The sequence below is a fragment of the Nuphar pumila genome, chromosome 9 (assembly GCF_984573655.1).
Source record: "Nuphar pumila chromosome 9, dmNupPumi1.hap1.1, whole genome shotgun sequence".
NCBI classification, from domain to species: domain Eukaryota; kingdom Viridiplantae; phylum Streptophyta; class Magnoliopsida; order Nymphaeales; family Nymphaeaceae; genus Nuphar; species Nuphar pumila.
Genome location: NC_143257.1, coordinates 117,359,936 through 117,378,740, shown reverse-complemented (window position 1 = coordinate 117,378,740; position 18,805 = coordinate 117,359,936).

Sequence of the window (18,805 nt, the reverse complement as noted above, 5' to 3'; positions counted from 1 at the left end):
TGCATTTTTTATAGCATGCGATGCTTAGGAATAAGCATCGTGCAATTTGCTCAACAACGTACCTGTAAAGAACATATATACAAAACAATACAAAGAGAATGTTCGACCCCTCCCTGGCAAAAAAATTAACAGAGAGAGGGCTCGACCCCTCCCTTGCAAAAAAAAAAGAGGGGGCCGAGCGGCCTCCTGCCGGCCTCACGAAACCTGAAAGAGAGAGAGGGGGCGAGAGATGCGGCAGGGGGCCACCAACCTTCTGCCAACCTCCCAACAACAAAACAGAGAGAGGGGAGGGCACAACAGGGGTTGCGGGCCCTCCGGCAACCCGAAACAGAGAGAGGGGAGGGCACCACAGGGGTTTCCAACCCTTCGGCAACCCGAAACATAGAGAGGGGAGAACACGACATGAGTTGCCGGCCCTCTGGGAACCCGAAAGAGAGAGAGAGAGGGGGCGAGAGATGCGGCAATGGGCCACCGACCTTCTCCCGGCCTCCCGGCAATGAAACAGAGAGAGGGGAGGGCACGACAAGGGTTGCCAGTCCTCCGACAACCCCAAACAGAGAGAGTGGAGGGCACGGTAGGGGTTGCCGGCCCTCCGGCAACCCGAAAGAGAGTCAGGGGGCGGGACCATGAAGAAGGTGAAGAAGAGGGGTGCAGGGTCACCTCCCGTTGTCGGACAAGAGGACAGTAGCCGGCGGGTGGGCGACGGGAGGATGCAGAGCGGCGAGCGACCAACGGGAGGTCGTGGGGCGGCAGGCGGCCGACGAGAAGTCATGGGGCGATGGGCGGACGGGCGACGGGAGCTCGACAACCAACATCATAGAAAAGAAAGGGAAAAGTGGCTTGAATTAGGGATTTACGAGAAATTTAGCGACGGGTTAGCGATGGCCAAATGCCGTCGCCTATTCCGTCGCAACTATGCGATGAAGTAGCGACAAAATTTGTACGTCGCTAATCGGTTGTTAGGTAGCCACAGATGAGCGTCGAACTAATTTTCGTCGCTAATTCGAATAGTTGCGACAAATATTTTTCTCTCGCTAAGCCGTCGCTAATGGGCGATGAAAAAAATCCATCGCCAATATCCGTCGCTATTTGGAGTTTTTCTTGTAGTGACTCCACCGTAGGGAGATGGGCCATGTAAGGCAAAGTGGTCGCATAGCTCCACCTGAGCCTTTTTCTCTCTTCGGTGAGGGTTCCTCATCATAAAAAAAAACTAATGATGTGTTAAAACTAAAGCCTTCATATAAAATCGAATAATTTTCCCACTGATTTGACTGAAACAATTGGGCAATATGGATGTGTTCTGTTTTTTTTTCTCTTAAGAATATGCCTTCTGGGTTTCTTGATCACTACAAGAAAAACCCTTATTAGCGACGGATTTTTGCGATGGATTTTTTCCGTCGCAAATTAGCGACGGACTTAGCGAGAGAACATTATCCGTCGCCAATCTTTGAAATATTTTTGAAATTAGCGACGATATAAATTCCGTCTCAAATTGATGGAGATGTAAATCATAGGATAAAGGTTGGGTGGATGAAATGGAAAAGTGCTACTGGAGTGCTGTGCGATCGTAGAATGCCATTGCGGTTGAATGGAAAGTTTTATCGGACGACTATTAGACCCGCTTTACTATATGGTACGGAATGTTGGGCTGCCAAGAGACATCATATTCAAAAAATGAGTGTAGCTGAGATGCGGATGCTTAGATGGATGTGTGGAAATACAATAAAAGATAAGATTCGGAACGAAGAGATACGTAAGAAGGTAGGTGTTGCACCCATTGAAAATAAGATGCGAGAGAATCGTTTACGGTGGTTTGGACATATTCGGCGAAGGCCTAATGATGCTCCAGTTAGAAGGTTGGAGAAATGGGAAAATATATTAGTTAAAAGAGGTCGGGGTAGGCCTAGGAAGACTTGGATGGAGATGATAGGAAAGGATATGAATGCTTTGAACCTCACCGAGGACATGGCGTTGGATAGAAATGATTGGAGGAAAATGATTCATGTGGAAGACCCAAAATGAATTTCTTTTTTGGTTCATATCGCTGACCCCAATTGTTTTGGGATGAAGGCGTAGTTGTTGTTGTTTGTTGTTGTTGCATAAATTCCGTCTCAAATCCGTCGCTAATTATCGACAGATCGACGACAAAAAGTTTTCACTGCAAAACTGTAGGAAATTAGCGACGGATTTAGCGAGGGAATTTTTCTGTCGCTAATCCGTCGCGAATTAGCGGCGGAAAAATTCCCTCTCTAAATCCGTCGCTAATTTTCGATTTAAACCGTCCCACCTAAGGCGCGAAATTTTCCCTCTCTCCCCCGTTCGAAATTTAAATTGATGTTCGATTTAAACCGAGCCTCGTGCTCCCGCTGGTCGATGAAGCCGAGCCTCATGCTCGCCGCAGTAAGGCTCACCGGATGATCTTGCTGGACTATGTCGACCGCCGCGACTGTCGTCGCCCAACTCCGACGCAGCAGAGGAGGGCGGAGGATTCTCGATGAAGGGCGTGCGGATCGCGGGGCGGTCGTTGTACCTGGACATGCAGGCGACATCACCGGTGGACCCGCGGGTGCTGGACGCGATGCTGCCCTTCTTCACTGGCCGCTTCGGCAACCCCCATTCTCGCACTCACCTCTACGACTGGGAGTCGGACGAGGCGGTCAAGCGCGCCAGGGAGCAGGTCGCTTCCACGCCACCTACCTCCCCGTCGGCTCTGACGACCTCCTCGACCTCGACCGCCTCCGCGATGCCATCCGCCCCGACACCGGCCTCGTCTCCGTCATGGCCGTCAACAACGAGATTGGTCCATTCCAACCTCTGCGAGACCCAATCGGAGATCTTAGGGTCGATGGAGTACGACTTGCTGGGATCCGGTGGTGGGTTGTCCTCCTCCTCCGTCGCTGCCGACGAATCGCTCCAAGTTCGGCCTATTGCTGCCGGAATACCTCCCGGCAACAAGCAATTTTTTTTTAATTTTTTTTTAAAATTTAGCGACGGACTCATGACGGATATTATCCATCGCTAATTAAAATAGTGACAGACTCGCGACGGATCATTTTCGTCGCTAATCCATTGCAAATTAGCGACGGATTAGCGATGGATAAGCTTTGTCGCTACTTAGCGTCGAAAAAATTTGCGATGAAAGCTATCCGTCTCTAATCCGACGCTAAACTGTTTAGCGATGAATTAGCGATGGATTAGCGACGGATTTAGGTCGTCGCTAATCCATATGTTTCTTGTAGTGGATAGTGAACTTCGTAATGGAAAATTAATAGTAAAGCAACTAAGTATTAATCCTTGGTGTTTGACTTCCCTAGTGATTGAAATTTAAATATCTGTTAGTAACTTAATATCTCATAAATGAAACATAATATTTCAGAAGTGCTTTAGTGATTCCTTCTTTTAGGGCTTCATGATGTATTGTGGAGGACTTTTGGGTAATACTTCATGCATCCCTTTGAATGAGGCAGAAGTAGCTGTGGGAAATGAGACGAGCTGCTCGTGAGCTCGGGTTGCCCAAACCTCAGTTGGACTTGTAAAGTGAGCTCGAAGCAGTTCGCAAAGCATTTACAAGCCAGGCATGAACAAGGGTGTTTGGCTCATGTGTATATATATATATATATATATATATATATATATATATATATATATAGAGAGAGAGAGAGAGAGAGAGAGAGAGAGAGAGAGAGAGAGTAATGGTTCGGTGCTAAACCCATTTGGTGCTAAACTGCTTGCTAAATAATTTTTTTGAGTTTTTTTATTGTATTTATAAATGCTGACCGCGAAGATGTGATGTATGTACTTGATTTTACATAGATAAGCTCTTTGAAGCATTTGATTATAACACATGGATGGGTTTTTATAAAGTTCAAAAAATCAACGGACCAAAATCTTTGTAAAATTTGGAGGCTCCAATCATCATTTTTTTTATGGAAAACACATGATCCAGGTGTGGATTCTTAGTAAATTGACCGTGCCCAACACATTTATAGGGCCGGAATCACATAAAAAGCACGAAAAAACTGAAAAACCCATTTAGCACACTGTTTAGCTCCAAAAGGGTTTAGTACAAGCCCATTATTCTCTCTCTCTCTCTCTCTCTCTCTCTATATATATATATATATATATATATATATATATATATATATATATATATATATATATATATATATATATATATATATATGGGTTAATGCTTACCCACATGAATGGTGTTCAACTAGGGACGTAATTGGATCAGGTATTGTCAGACCCGATGCTGAATCAGGTCTAAAAATAAGACTCAAACCCGAGCCAATTTTATTCGGGTTTGGTTTCACCTACAAACTATGGACCCATATGGGTTAACAAGTTCGGGTATACATCAGATAGGGTATAATCAATTTGGGTCTTTAATAGACCCATTTTTTATTTGGGTTGGGTTCATGTCTAGGGTATGGATGGAAAAAATAGACTCTTATGGGTTAACGAGTTTGGGTATTATCGGTTTGAGTCTTACAGGTCCAGGTTTCAGTTTGAATATTGATATAATCAGTATTCTAGAGCTAATTACAAGTATTCTAGAGCTAATTACTCACTAATAAAAAAATATGTGAGTTAATAGAATAATCTATTTATTAAAATTATATGCTAATAAATCGAAAGTGTATTAACTATTTCTTAATCTATTACTTCTCAAAAAAAAAATTGTCAAAATTTGAATATAAAAAAATGTTTTCATGTCAACCAATCATTGAAGTTGAAACAAAAACAACCAATGATATATCATATTCAAAATATATCCTATCCAATGAGTTCTTAGATATTATTTTGGGATTCACTTCTAACTCGACAATTTTTATGAGAGGACAATGGGAAGTATCTGCAAAAAAATGAATTAAAGTATTGATTACTAAAATGTAATGCATATTAATTCCAAGTTTATCAATATCTTAAAATGTTTAATTAAATACATAACATAATATTTACCAATTACTCTAGTTATTTCCTCGCTTTTTTATAGTTAGGTCGGGTACAGGTTGGTTCGAGTTCAGGTTGGTTCAGTTTTAAAATATAGAGAACCGTTTAAGTTTGGGTACATAATCGGGTCAAGTTCGGGTTTCAGTTTGAATATTGATATAATAAGTATTCTAGAGCTAATTACAAGTATTCTAGAGCTAATTACTCACTAATAAAAAAATATGTGAATTAATAGAATCATCTATTTATTAAAATTATATGCTAATAAATCCAAAGTGTATTAACTATTTCTTAATCTATTACTTCTCAAAAAAAAATTTGTCAAAATTTGAATATAAAAAATGTTTTCATGTCAACTAATCATTTGAAGTTGAAACAAAAACAACCAATGATATATCATATTCAAAATGTATCCTATCCAATGAGTTCTTGAATATTATTTTGGGATTCATTTCTAACTCGAAAATGTCCATGAGAAGACAATGTGAAGTATCTGCAAAAAAATGAATTAAAGTATTGATTACTAAAATGTAATGCATATTAATTCTAAGTTTATCAATATCTTAAAATGTTTAATTAAATGCATAACATAATATTTACCAATTACTCTAGTTATTTCCCTGCTTCTTCATAGTTTGGTCGGGTACGTGTCGGTTCGGGTTCAGGTTGAATCAATTTTAAAGTATGGAGAATCATTTCAGTTTGGGTACATAATCAGGTCAGGTCCATTCAGATTTTGGTCTTCATTTATAACACCCAAGACCCAACCCATTTTCACTACGGGTGTAATTTTTGAACTCAACCCAAACACGTAGTTCACCAATATCGGTTTGGGTAAGGTGTAATCAGTTCAGAACATCGGATCGGGTCAGGTATACCCTACCCAAATACACCTACATGGATTGTTTGCTAAGGATCAAACCTTTGATTGTGTTATCATAGTCTAAAAATATGATTTTTTGAGACATGAAATTTTAGTACATTGTGAGTTAGAATGTTAGAATTAGAAATATGAGCATTTACAACACATTTTTTGCAAATCCAACCATGCAGTTGTATTTGACAACAGATTTGTTAAGAATAGACTGTTATATCGTGTATTTTTGTGAGAAAATATGATTTTTTATGCTTGAATATTTATGAAGATTATGAGCCTTTGATTTTAAAGCCTTAAAAATCTTGTTTATGCATCATAATCGGATTATTCAAATAGCAGGTCCTTATAAAACGAAGCATGTAGAACATTTAGATTTAAGAGAAAAAACAAAAAATCTATGAAAATTATAGTTCACACAGTAGTTCTCATTATATAATGAATAATTGTCCTTCTCCTACCCACACAGTAGGTTGGGGTAAATATACCTGTCTCCAAATGCTCACTTATTACTTATCTTATATGGTGTTCGGGTTCAATCCAAGGTGAGTGCATCCAAACACCCACCAAAGAAATTTTCATTGAGCTACATAAGGGGCAGGTCTTACCTAACTAGCGATGTCAACGAGTCTGGTTTACCCGGACCTGACTCGTACCAAACCCTATAGGGTCTGGGTATGGTGATAAATAAGAATACACAATTAAAATCCGGGCTCGCACCCGAAGGTATGATTAATACATAGATCCAGGTATAGTTTGTGAAATTTTATACCAGACCGAGACCAACCCGAGTTCGGATTAGGATCTGTAATTTTTCAATGTAAAAAATGATAAACTAACATTATTTTATAGGGTATGGCCAGTTTTGGTTTATGTATTTTTTATTGGGTCCGAGTATGGTTTCTCTTATGATGAGCCCCATTAGACCTAGGTTCGGACCCAATACCATACTTACGAATCAGAGCTAGGTCTGGTTCAACCTGGGTCCAAACCAAACCTGATCCGTTGACACCCCTATACCAAACCATACCCTATACTAACCCACAAAATATGGTATGGACTCTGAACTTGCTAAAATTACTCTGATTAGGTTGTGAAAACAAACCTACAAGATCTGAGCAATACATGGACGCAGGTTTGGTTTTAATGCTTATAGATAAAATCAAACTTCACTCTATTTAAAAATTTTTATTATGTAAAATACTAAAAATTGAGGCTATATGAAGTGGTGTCAATGGATCGGGTTTGACCCTCACCTGATCCATACCAAACTCTATAGGGTTGGGGTTTGGTAATAAATGAGAAGGTCCGATGATTAGAATTCGAGATTAATATATGGAGCTGAGTCTGGTTTGTGAAATTTTATACCAGACTCGGGCTCAACTTGTAAAACCTGTAATTTTTCGATACTTTAAGAGAAACAACAATAAATAAAGGTTAAAATATTATTCAAAATTAAGCTAAAAATATAATTATAATTTGAGTATTAATTAGGGTTCAAAAAAAATCTCAAGTTGGGAATTTATTCTGAATCAAGGTTTTTATTTTAATCAGATTTAATCTGGATTTATTCTGAACTTAAATACAATTTAATTTGAGTTCCAATATTAGTCAGGATTTGAATTAAGTGTATATTTCAATTTGGAGTCTTATTGAATTTTGATTTCAATTTCTGAAGTTTTATCAATTCGAATTTCAATTTGAAAATTCGAATTCAGATTAGATTTGGATTTAATAAATATGCCTCGAACATTATAATTAGATTTGAACTTTGATTTAATAAATACGTCTCGAACATTATAATTAGATTTGAGTTTGATTCAAATATAAATTAAGACTTAATCGAATGCTAATTCAAGTTTGAAATCCAATGCACAAAACCAAAATGAAATCAAATAGTCAAAGTGACAACATGTCCTGCCAACTCTAGTAGAAATTGTTTTCAAATTGCAATTTTTAAGAAAATGATATTTTTAGAAAAAAAATTATAATGATAATTTAACTAGACACTTGTTATAGGGTTTGTAGGATTTAAAAAGATTTTTTAATATGAGAAAAGAACCCCTATATGCCCTGGGACTCACAAAGTTTGATTTTTTTTAAAAATAGTTTTTTTTTGAAAAAATCAAATTAGCCTTGAAGAATAAATTAAAATAAATAATTTAGTTATATAAAAAATAAAAAATTTATTATTAGAATTTAATTAATTATAGATTTAACTAAAATTTATTTATTAACATTTTATGTGAATTTGCATTTTCATTTATAAAAGATTTCATTTGAATTTAAATTGAATTAAAATAGAATTCCATAGAATGGATTTCAAATAATTAACAAAATTTTATAAAATGGTAGGATTCCATAGGTGAGTTGTCCCATCCTATGTGGCATCCTAATTTAGACTTTAAAATATAATAAAAAAATAAACCTAAAAAACAAGTGAATTTGAAAACTTACCAAAATGAAATTAAAAGAGGAAAACAAGTCAAAACTTTCTTTTTTCAAAAATTAGGCCCCATAAGAGTGGGCACCAACCATAGAGAAGTCTAATAAGGTCCAACAAGAGCTGGACCAATGAAAGAAATAGAAAAAAAAAGAAAAATGAAAGGAAAAAAAAATCAACTTGCTTGCCAAGCAAGCAAATTGAAGTTTTGGAAAGGGAGGCCAACCCATGGAGGTCGACCTACCCCCTTCCTTATATATGTAAATATATTATAATAAATATACTATGATATGAATATAGTGTATATATATATATATATATATATATATATATATATATATATATATATATATATATATATATACTAAGCTAGAAAAAATGATAAAGGAAAAGAGAATTAAAAACAAAGTCAAAAGGAAAGAAAAATGAGATTGGATTTAGAAACTAAGCCAAGATTAGATCAAGGGCTGAGATTTTTCCCAGCCCTTGACCTAATTTCATCTCTATAAAAAGAGAGGAGGGGCTCACGCCCCCCCCCCCCCTTTGTCTCTCTTCTATTTTTCTTAATTTTTTTTTATCTCCCAAATTCCCTTCTTTTTTTCCTTTTTTCCTTACATGACCTTGGTGTTTTACCCTTGGCTCAGCAAGGGAGGGTTCTACGTGCATGAGAAGAGCCTTAAGAGGTCGTGTTCAAAGTTGTGGTTCATGTGGAATGGTCAGATTGTGCAAAAAGATCAACCCAAGCACGTAGGAATAAATTTTGTCAAAAAGATGGGAGGATCTATACTTTACTTGCAAAACAAAATTCGTGGCATGAGTTCTATCGATTTTTTATATACATAGACCCTAAACCAAGCGTCACACATGTGGGTTTGGCTTAGGGCTATTGAAATATGAAAATAGAACAGGTTTCCTAGAGAAAACCCCTCTTGAAAACGTATTTTCCCCCAAAATTCAATTTCTCAAAAAATGAAACCGTAAATTTTTAAAATACTTAGGGTACACTATGATTTTTATGTAAATATTGATTTGGGTTAGTAGAACATGTTGTTATCGAGTTTCTCAAATTTTTTTTAGTAAATTTATTAAAAACCATGAAATACGTAATTAACTTCATGCAAAATTTAATTATAGTTGATAGAGTAAGTGCATGCTGATATTTTGTATTTATTACATAATTTTTTATTTTTGTTCATAGGAAAATTCCATATTTTACTTGTTAAATAGTGTATTTTAACAAAATTAATTCTAAGAAATTATGATGTGTAAGGTGGGTCTATTTTTTCATTCAAATGGCTGAGAAAAAATAGATTCGTCCATGGTTGATGATGTTAGCTTAGCATAGTGTGTTTTTTATTAATTTTTTGATTTAAATTATGTCAAAAAAATTCAAAGTTATGGATTCAGGTGACCCGATTTGGCCCACCCAAATGTATAAACTCGGTATTACGTATTTTCAGCCTCACACCTGACTGGTAAATTGCTAATATCTCCCTCATTTAGAGAAGTTTTGATGAACATTTTATTGTGTTGAAAAGCTAACAAAATTTCACATCTATTGTGAAATTTTGGGGTTTGTTTATGGAATAAGCACTGTTCTATGATGGTCGAAACAAAAAATTATGTATATGTAGTAAAAGTTTGTAACTTTCTCATACGAATAATTTTTTATGAACGATTTACAGCTCTAGAAAGCTGACAAATTTTTTTTTAATCTGTAAAAAATTAACTTTGTTTATATAATGTAAATTTTTTTATGAACTCTGTAACAGTCAGACAGAGTTGGATCTTTCACAAATTTAAGTCGATCTAAGGACTGAACCCCAAACACTTGCGTAGTTTGTTTCATGGATGTGCATACCCATTCAAGTAATATGTAGACTATTTATATGTAGCATAAGTCTGTTGATATGCAGGGAATGACATGCTTATGCTAAGGCATAAATATATGCTTAAAATAATGAGATGTGTTGGCCTTAGAGGCTAAGCCCTAAGGGACCGAACGGTCCGACTTGCGTTATATTTTGTAAATATTTTAATATTATTCTCTGTTGTTTATTTAGGTGTATTCTTATGATGATGATGATATAATTATGTAGATGCATGCAAATTATAAATGTCTATCGCATTACTTATGTACATGTCGTGTGTCTGCAAGCATGAGAATGAATGTGTTACTGAAGGCAATGTTTTAATATCTGCATCCATTTTCTTAAAAGTGGCTGAATCCCCATGATAGATTCAATTATGATGTTGCATGTAAGATATTAAATTAAATAAGTAAAACTTGCGATATTAAAGTAAGGGCTTGCAAAGATAAGACAAACGATACATCCAATTTCGTGGAACTCTGTTTTGAGCACGGAAGGTTGCTCGTTCTCACCCATGAAGATAGGAGAACCCTCTGTATTATACTGCAATGTAGAGAGAAGAAACTCATAAGTGAAATTTTGATGCATTGAGATGGAGGTGTTGGGAGTCTCTCTCACTTTTATCATTCTTCACTCGAGACTGGTGAAAAGTGCTCGGCCAGGCTAAAGCCACCTCTGTATGAAAATACCACCTGCGTCATGACCCTTATTCAGGTGTATGTCTGTGTTTGTACCTACAGGGCTAAGAAATAAAACTTAAATGTATATGCATTAGTTAGGCATAACGTGCATCATTTAAGAAAGAAAATATAATTAAAGATAAAAATTGGTTCATACATATGAATGATTTCTACATTGATAATTTCATGCAATTTAATTGTTCATGCATATTACCTGCATTGGTTGAAATGAATGATGCATATTTGTTTGTTTCTGTAATTGGTATGCTTGTTTTATTAATTGATAGACATATTCAATTACTTAGATTTAATTTGATTTATTATGAAAAGTTAGATATAATTTCTGCTTTCGTATTTCTGTTTTACTTGTTTAGTATGGTTTACCCTACTGAGGCATTATATGTCTGACCCCTTTACTTTTAATATTTTTCAAGAATTGAGTGGGACTTATGTGCGATGGCCGGAGGTTGCGGTAGGGACCGAGCCATATCTTTCCCACACCTCCAAAGTTTTTGAGAGTCTGACATTTTATTTCAATTTATTTGCAATTGGCCAATTGTAATAATTATAGATAATTATAGATATTTAATTTAATTCATGAATGCTTGAAAGTTTTTTTTTAAGTCATTGGTTGTTTGGTTATGAATAGATACGAGAAGTAGTACGTTAAGTTTTAGACCCAATAAGTTTTTCCACTGCTATTTGTTAAAGTATTTAAAAGTATTTCAAAAAAAAATCACCATTTTTCGGGTTTTAAAAATTGGGGTGTTACACAACCCAAGTTTCAACTAAGATATGCAATTTTTCAATGTAAAAAGATAAAAAAAATATTATTTTACTGGGTATGGTTTGGGTCTGGTTCATTTAATTCTTATAGGATCCAGGTTTGGTTTCTCTTATGGTGGTTCCGATTGAACCCAAAACTAGACCCTGTACCATCATCTCAAATCAGGCCTAGCTAGGTCTGGTTCCACCTGGGTCAGAACCAAACCTGACACATTGACACCCCTAGTTATATGAGGTAGCTCTTACCACTAAAAACTTGGACCCAGACATGGTCCTACTTAAGTTAGGCCCAATTGAACCTACACCCAAACCTATATACAAGTATATATTGATATGTTAACGAGCTTATTTAAACTCTCAATGAACATTGTTAAGAGTTCATGCTTGGCTCATTTAGCAAACGAACTTAGTTTTAATTTGCTTGGTTTGTTCAATAAGCACTGACCACAAATGAGACAGCCGGATGGCAAGGTTGGTCCTGGGCCTTGGTCCAGACCGGCAAGACCTTGCTTAGACAGGACTGTATTCAGGTCAGGCTAAATCAAAGTTAATTAAACCATGCTTTTATTTTCTATAGCATTAGATATTCCCAACAATTAAAGAAAATTAAAAATGGTGATATTGCTAAATCCAATTTAGTAGGATTTATATCCAAGATATTATATTAAGTTGCATCAAATGCTGCTTGGGGAATCAGGCCAATTGGGCAGATTGGGTGTAGACTCAAATGATTGAGTCCAATCTGAACACAACCCAATGGAACAAAACTGAATTTAAGGTGTATATATAAGAGAAAACCCTGAGCCCACCAAGTTGGATCACAGATACGGCCAAGGTCATGCCTCTAATCCAACCCACATGTTACTCTGATCAAGTTCAGGTCGACCCGAATAATGTTTGAATCCACATTTTATGCCCATAGCTAGATATTTGGGTTCAGAACCGAATCCATAAACTAAGACTAGGTATGTTGTTTTGCGGTTTACCCTAAACATAAACTAAGACTAGGGATATTTTTTTAATATATTCTCGGGGTGACCCAGCATTACTTCTTACAAAAAAAAAGTCTAAGAATGTAAACGGTTCGGATTTAGATAGGATATGACCAATATCATATTCGACTAATCCGGATGTTGGCTAAATGGATTCAGATTCGGATGGTAAAAAAACTTGTACCAGATTCACTTTTTTACATGTAAACGAATTCATACATCCATCAAATTTAAATATTTGTTAGATTCGATAGCAAAAACATCAATGAAATTGAATTCAGTAAGATATTGGATAAAATCAGATTCATTGACATCCTTAACTAAGACAATCCTGACCCACATGTTACTTGGATCAATTTCTTGTCAACCTGAATAATGTTTAAATCCTCATTTGATACCCATATCCTGATATTTGGGTTAAAAACCAGATTGAGAACTGAGACAAACCCGGCCCATTAACAGCCGTACTATCAGAAGCAATGTGGACTTAGGGATGTCAACGGGTCCAGTCAGGGCCAGTCCGGGGTTCACCTGGACCCATCCATATAACTAATAACCGGGTTCATGTTTCGGATCACAAAAATAGAACTCCAAATTTGAACCTGCATAATCTAAAAAATTTATTTTTATTAAAAATATATATAATACTTGATTCAGGTACCTGAAAAAATCATTATCCAAACCCAACTTGCATATTGTTCAGGTCGGGTTCAGGTTAACCCGAATATTATTCAGGTTGGCACTTTCCATGCCCCCAGATAATTCGGGTTCAGATTGGGTCGGGTACTCGATACAAGCCGGACCTGTTGACAGCTCTATGTGGACTCCTTATCACCTATCTCCAATCTCAAAGATCCTAGGTCCACTCAGACCCGAACCCGAAACCAACAAGCTCCCATTTTAGCACCAGCGGATAGCATGTTTCTGCTATATATATATATATATATAGAGAGAGAGAGAGAGAGAGAGAGAGAGGATGGTGGTGGAAGAAGGGTGGAGGGAGCGCGAGGCGAGGAAGAAGAGCCTCAAATCCGCAGGAATCGTCTTTGCTGCACTCTCCTTCGGTTGGATGGCCGTGGAGTTGGCCCTCAATTCCTTCCTCCACAGAGGCGGGAAGCCCGTCGACAGTGCCGATCCCAATCGCGACCCCAACGGATTCGAAGGCGAAAATGACGACCAACGTCCCCAAAATGCCCCCCCATCAGAGAGTTCGTAGTTCCTTTTATCCCCTTCTTGATTTCGTCGTTCTGTGATCGTGGTTTTAGTTGGGATTTCTCGATTTTGTAATATCTAGAAGTTGGGAGTTTTGGTGCACGGAAAGGAAGAACAATTTCTGGTGATGATATAATCCCTTTTGTTGGTTTCTCTTTGTATGAGAATCTAGTGAGGATTTTGGAGTTCTTTTTTTTTCTTCTGTCTTTGAATTCCTGACTAAGTCTCTTATATGTATGATCTTCTTGTTATGCAATATTGAATTTCCACAAGTTGATCGTGATTTTTTTTTTCAAATTTGAATCATTATCATGAATTATGGTGCCCTCGAGGTGCCATAGAATTAATTTGGTTGTATTCGAGTCCTCAGTGCTGATTATTATCTGAACTGGTAATGTGGAACGATGTTGAACTGGTCGAGAGAATCAAAGAGTTGTGAGGGTGGACTAACAGCTTGAGTTATTTCGTGAACGGGGTTGTTCGCAAACTAGATGCTTATAGGGAAGATGATTCTCTCCAAGGGTGATAGAATAGTGACCATCGAAAAATTGCAAGAAAATTTGTGAAAAGCATTGTTGCCGAGGGATTGGAATTTGTGGAGAAGAAGGATGAACTGATAGTTGGGATCGCTCAATGTGTTTTTGTTATGTGAAGAATTGGGTCCTAAATTGTCTGAATGGAGTTGGGGTCTGAATAGATGCCACAGGACACACTAAATAGTGGTGATAACAAAATGTGAAATGTAGTCTGTGTGATTCACATATAGGAAGACTATGACATGGATTAGGCAAGTTGTGTTCGCATGATGCATCTTTAAGATTCAGAGAGGTTCAAATTCACATTATAAGAAAACTATCGTGTGAATATGATGCATCATTAAGATTCAGAGAGGTCCAAATTCATATTATAAGAAAAGTGAGTGCTTATGTATTTATAGCCTGAATGTCATCTTTTTAACAAGGTTATCTATTCTAAAAATTGAGGAAAATATGTTAAAGAAGCACAAGGTTTATAAAGTTGTTTCTAGGGTTGAAACACCTTAAACGCACTTGCAAATGAAATTCTGCAACCTCACTGAAGCAAAATACTAAGAAACCCCATAATTGAAAAAAAGGAAAAGATCTGTAGTAGGTTAAAACAAGGTACCATTTCCAACATTAACCCAGTAACTAAACTTGGCTCTGCCGTGCAATGATGAAACTTTCACCACGTTTGAGTGGGTTGCAATGATAACCCTGAAAAGGTTTCTAAAGCTTATCAGAGAAACCCAAGTCTATGCAGTTATCCATCATAAACATCTATACCTGCCAATTATTATCATTATATATTTTGCAATTAAAGTAACAATGTTAAAATAGAAAACTATTTGGTGAAAGAGATTTACCACTGTTTGTAACATCTTGTGCATGAATTTTATGTAACTAGACCAAAATTGAACTTCCATAATGGACCAGTGTTTAGAAGACAAAGACCAGTTGACAAATGGAGAAATGAGTAAAATGTTAAGAGTTTGACCTTATTGATTTTTTGACAAAATAATAATGTTAGCGTCCATCTGATTCTCAATTATGTTTTGAAATGGTGCCAAAGCCGCCACTCCAAAAGAAAAGAAAAGAAGATAAAAGTTTTGTGGTTAAACCTCAGGCTATAAGTGATCCGATTCTACTTCTTTTATGAGCCAGGATGCTAAAACAGGAAATTGAAGCAACAAAAAGGGGGAAGGAGAACTTATCTAGCTGCAATAGAGAGTCAATATCATTAACATATATAATTAGGGCTACTTGTGCAACTGTCCTTATAACTTACTACAATTACAAGTGTAAAGGCTAAACATGTAAAAGAGTGGAAAATATATAAAATTTGTGGAAATGCCTTTAATGAGAGTGCTCTTACTCCTCTGCCCTTCAAATTGTGTGAATCACATGGATATGAATATGACAATAAGATATAGGAAATTGTTATTTTTTGTGGAGTTTTCGGTTGAAAATTATATGACTGCATATATATTACAGAATAGAAAAGGAGTATCCATGTGTCACGGCAAGTTGAGAAACCAATGACATCTTCTAGCTCATATTACAAGGGCACTCACATTTTCGCTCATGTATCATGTCTTTTTCTTGAGATAAGGAATCAAATTTAAGAAAAAAAAATGTATTATTTTCTTATAAAAGACTGGTGGATTACAGGTATTTCTTTTATTCTCCAAGGTTAATGTCTTGTTTACCTAGCTTACATCTCTTGCTGATTACTTTCAGTATTTGGAGAAGTCACAGGAAAACAGAAACTATCAAATAGGCCTTATGACATGAACATGATGCTAGTACTACAAGGAAGAGGGGTTAATATACCTGCAATAAACGTTGAACTAGGTTGAAATTCTTCAGGATGAAAATAGTGCAAGAAGGAAAGATGCTGAATCAGTTCATCTATGCTAGACATTAGATGTAGAATCCTCAGAATCCTCAAGCTGGCAAGCATATATATACTTAACGAGGAAATTTGATAGATTATCAAAAGTCAGATTATCTAAAGGGTTTTGGAGAGTAGCTACATGCAATGTTGAATCTTAATACAATGGCATTACTATCTGTGCTAAAAAAAGGAGCCAAAATTTTGCTAGTGTGGATTCATGCAGCTTCTGTAACATGTCAGTCCTCAAGTTTTCAACATAGAAGAGTAAAAAGAAACAGCTATACTGTTGGCTGATAATGTAGCATCAAAGAATTCTCTAGCTTGAGAAGTCTTTGATTCTTTTTGATCCACAGTCAAGTAACATTGGCTGATATGGGGTAGTTGATCATTGTGAAAGTTTTTTCAAGAGGTTAAATATTAGAGGCTAGGGGAACATGAAGGGTTATGGGGTCTTTGAGAATTTATGGGGAACATATTTATTTCTCTATTTCAACAAACCTTTAAGTGTTGGTTGATTGCAAGGCAACAGTTTTGGAATGGAAAAACTTTATCCAAAACTTGGCAAACATAAGGAAATTTCCCCAGTTAAGTTTGTCCAAAAAACCCATTTTTTCTGGTGAACCAACTTATTACCTCCTGAGGTTGGACATTTTTTCCTCAAAAAATTGTCTCTATAAACAATATCCAGAAATACCCTTTCTATTTCACATCAAACATATCAAAAATTACTTCTTTAAAAAGATACCTGATAGATTTGTTTCTTGGACAAATTTCTCTAAGGTGAAACTTGTCTGAAGCAACAGATGGCTCCATTTGTTGACTTGTTCCTCTTAATAAACCTGGTGATCAAGCTCATTAAAGGGTGACATGGAAAGGTTAGATTTTGATCTCTGTATTCATCATTCATTGCTGATGCCTATGAAGAACTGATAAAGATCTCATATGCTTGTGGTTTTCTAATGTGAATAGGCCTAACCTTGTGATCTTTGTTGATTAGCAGGACTCTGAGCTTGAATTAAATCATGTCACAAGAACTGTAAGAAGTCTCTTATATGGTTGCGAAATATTGGGTTAATACGCATGCTCTAGAATAGCATTCCTTGGAAATGTGGTCCACATTCGTGTAGTCTTCGTGATGACTACATATTCCACCTAGATTGGTCTACCTATTGCATTGCACAATCTAAGTTGACAAACTATGATCTAGGACACAAACCATCAGAGGAATATGTAGGTAGATGTTTACCCTAATTAATCACTATGGTTATTCATTCTTTTATTTCATGTTCCAATTGGTGTTTCTTTGACAAATTTACATAATTTACCACATCATTTCTTAATGTGGTGCAGTTCCTCACTGCGACCCATAAACATGGCCTGATTGATTCTGATATGCTTCATTCTATATAATTTACAGTAAGCGAAATATGGTTTTCACATCCGTGCTTCCATTGGTAGCAATATCTCCACATGGTCCAGTAGATCTGAAATTAGTTCATGCTTTGTACTTCTGTCTTTTTTTTTAAGATAAGCAAGCTGGGGTTAGGCAGACCCCCCACCAGTTGAACAACGTACCATTGGGTTTTGAACTTGCAACGTCCCAACATAAGGTGACATGCACTAACAGCTCCTACCAAACAAGCGGAGCCCCCTGTGGTTCGTACTTCTGTCTTTCTACATATCTAAAGTGATATTTCCGTCGAGTACATTGTCTTGCTATTATTAGGCCACAAATCGAGTCATTTAATAGCATCAATTTATGCATGGGAATATAGGAGTGTTTTAATCCATGGTCAATTGGCATGATTATGAAATCAAGTGAAAATGGAAAATAAACAAAGACAAGAAAAGATGTTGAATCTGAACTCAACTTAGAGAGGGAGAACATATTTCGTCCAATAAATCCAAAATGAACTGCAATGATATCAAATCTTCTAAATATCTAAGATATTCTAGTGGGTAATATCTTTTGAACAGTGCCAAATGCAATTCATTTGATCAAATGAACTTATGCAGGGACTTTTTTTTTTATATTTAAATGGAGAAACCGCCCACAGGATCAAAGACCTAGCTGCATTGGCTCTGCCTGCCCTACTTACAATCGCTGTACTGGCAGTGTAAAACTCCGTGGGCGTAACCCTTGCCCCACGAGAGTCACCATGCTTCGGGTTGCACAAGGGGTGATGCCCAAGGGATTTGAACCTAGACCGCCTGACAAGCAGCCTAGGCCCCATCCCACTACGCCAAAGCCCTTTGGGGCAACTTATCCATAGTAATCTTGCATGTTTGTAAGATCAAGAGACAAGGAATGAGTAAGGTTTACCTGCTCAACCTATGCTATTCAAATAAGTTATACACGAAAGTCAAGTCTGGCCTGAGTCAAAGGCCGTTCAGACAATAACAACAACAAAAGGTTGAAACTGGACCCAACCTAGAGGAATGAGAAAATACCACAATCCTTATGTCTTGAATTGAATTTTAGAACGGATTACAAGTCAAAAGTCAGTGGAAATTTGAAGGATTAGAATGATCTTGGAACGACTTATAACAACAGAACAAACTCCCGAGGTCCCATG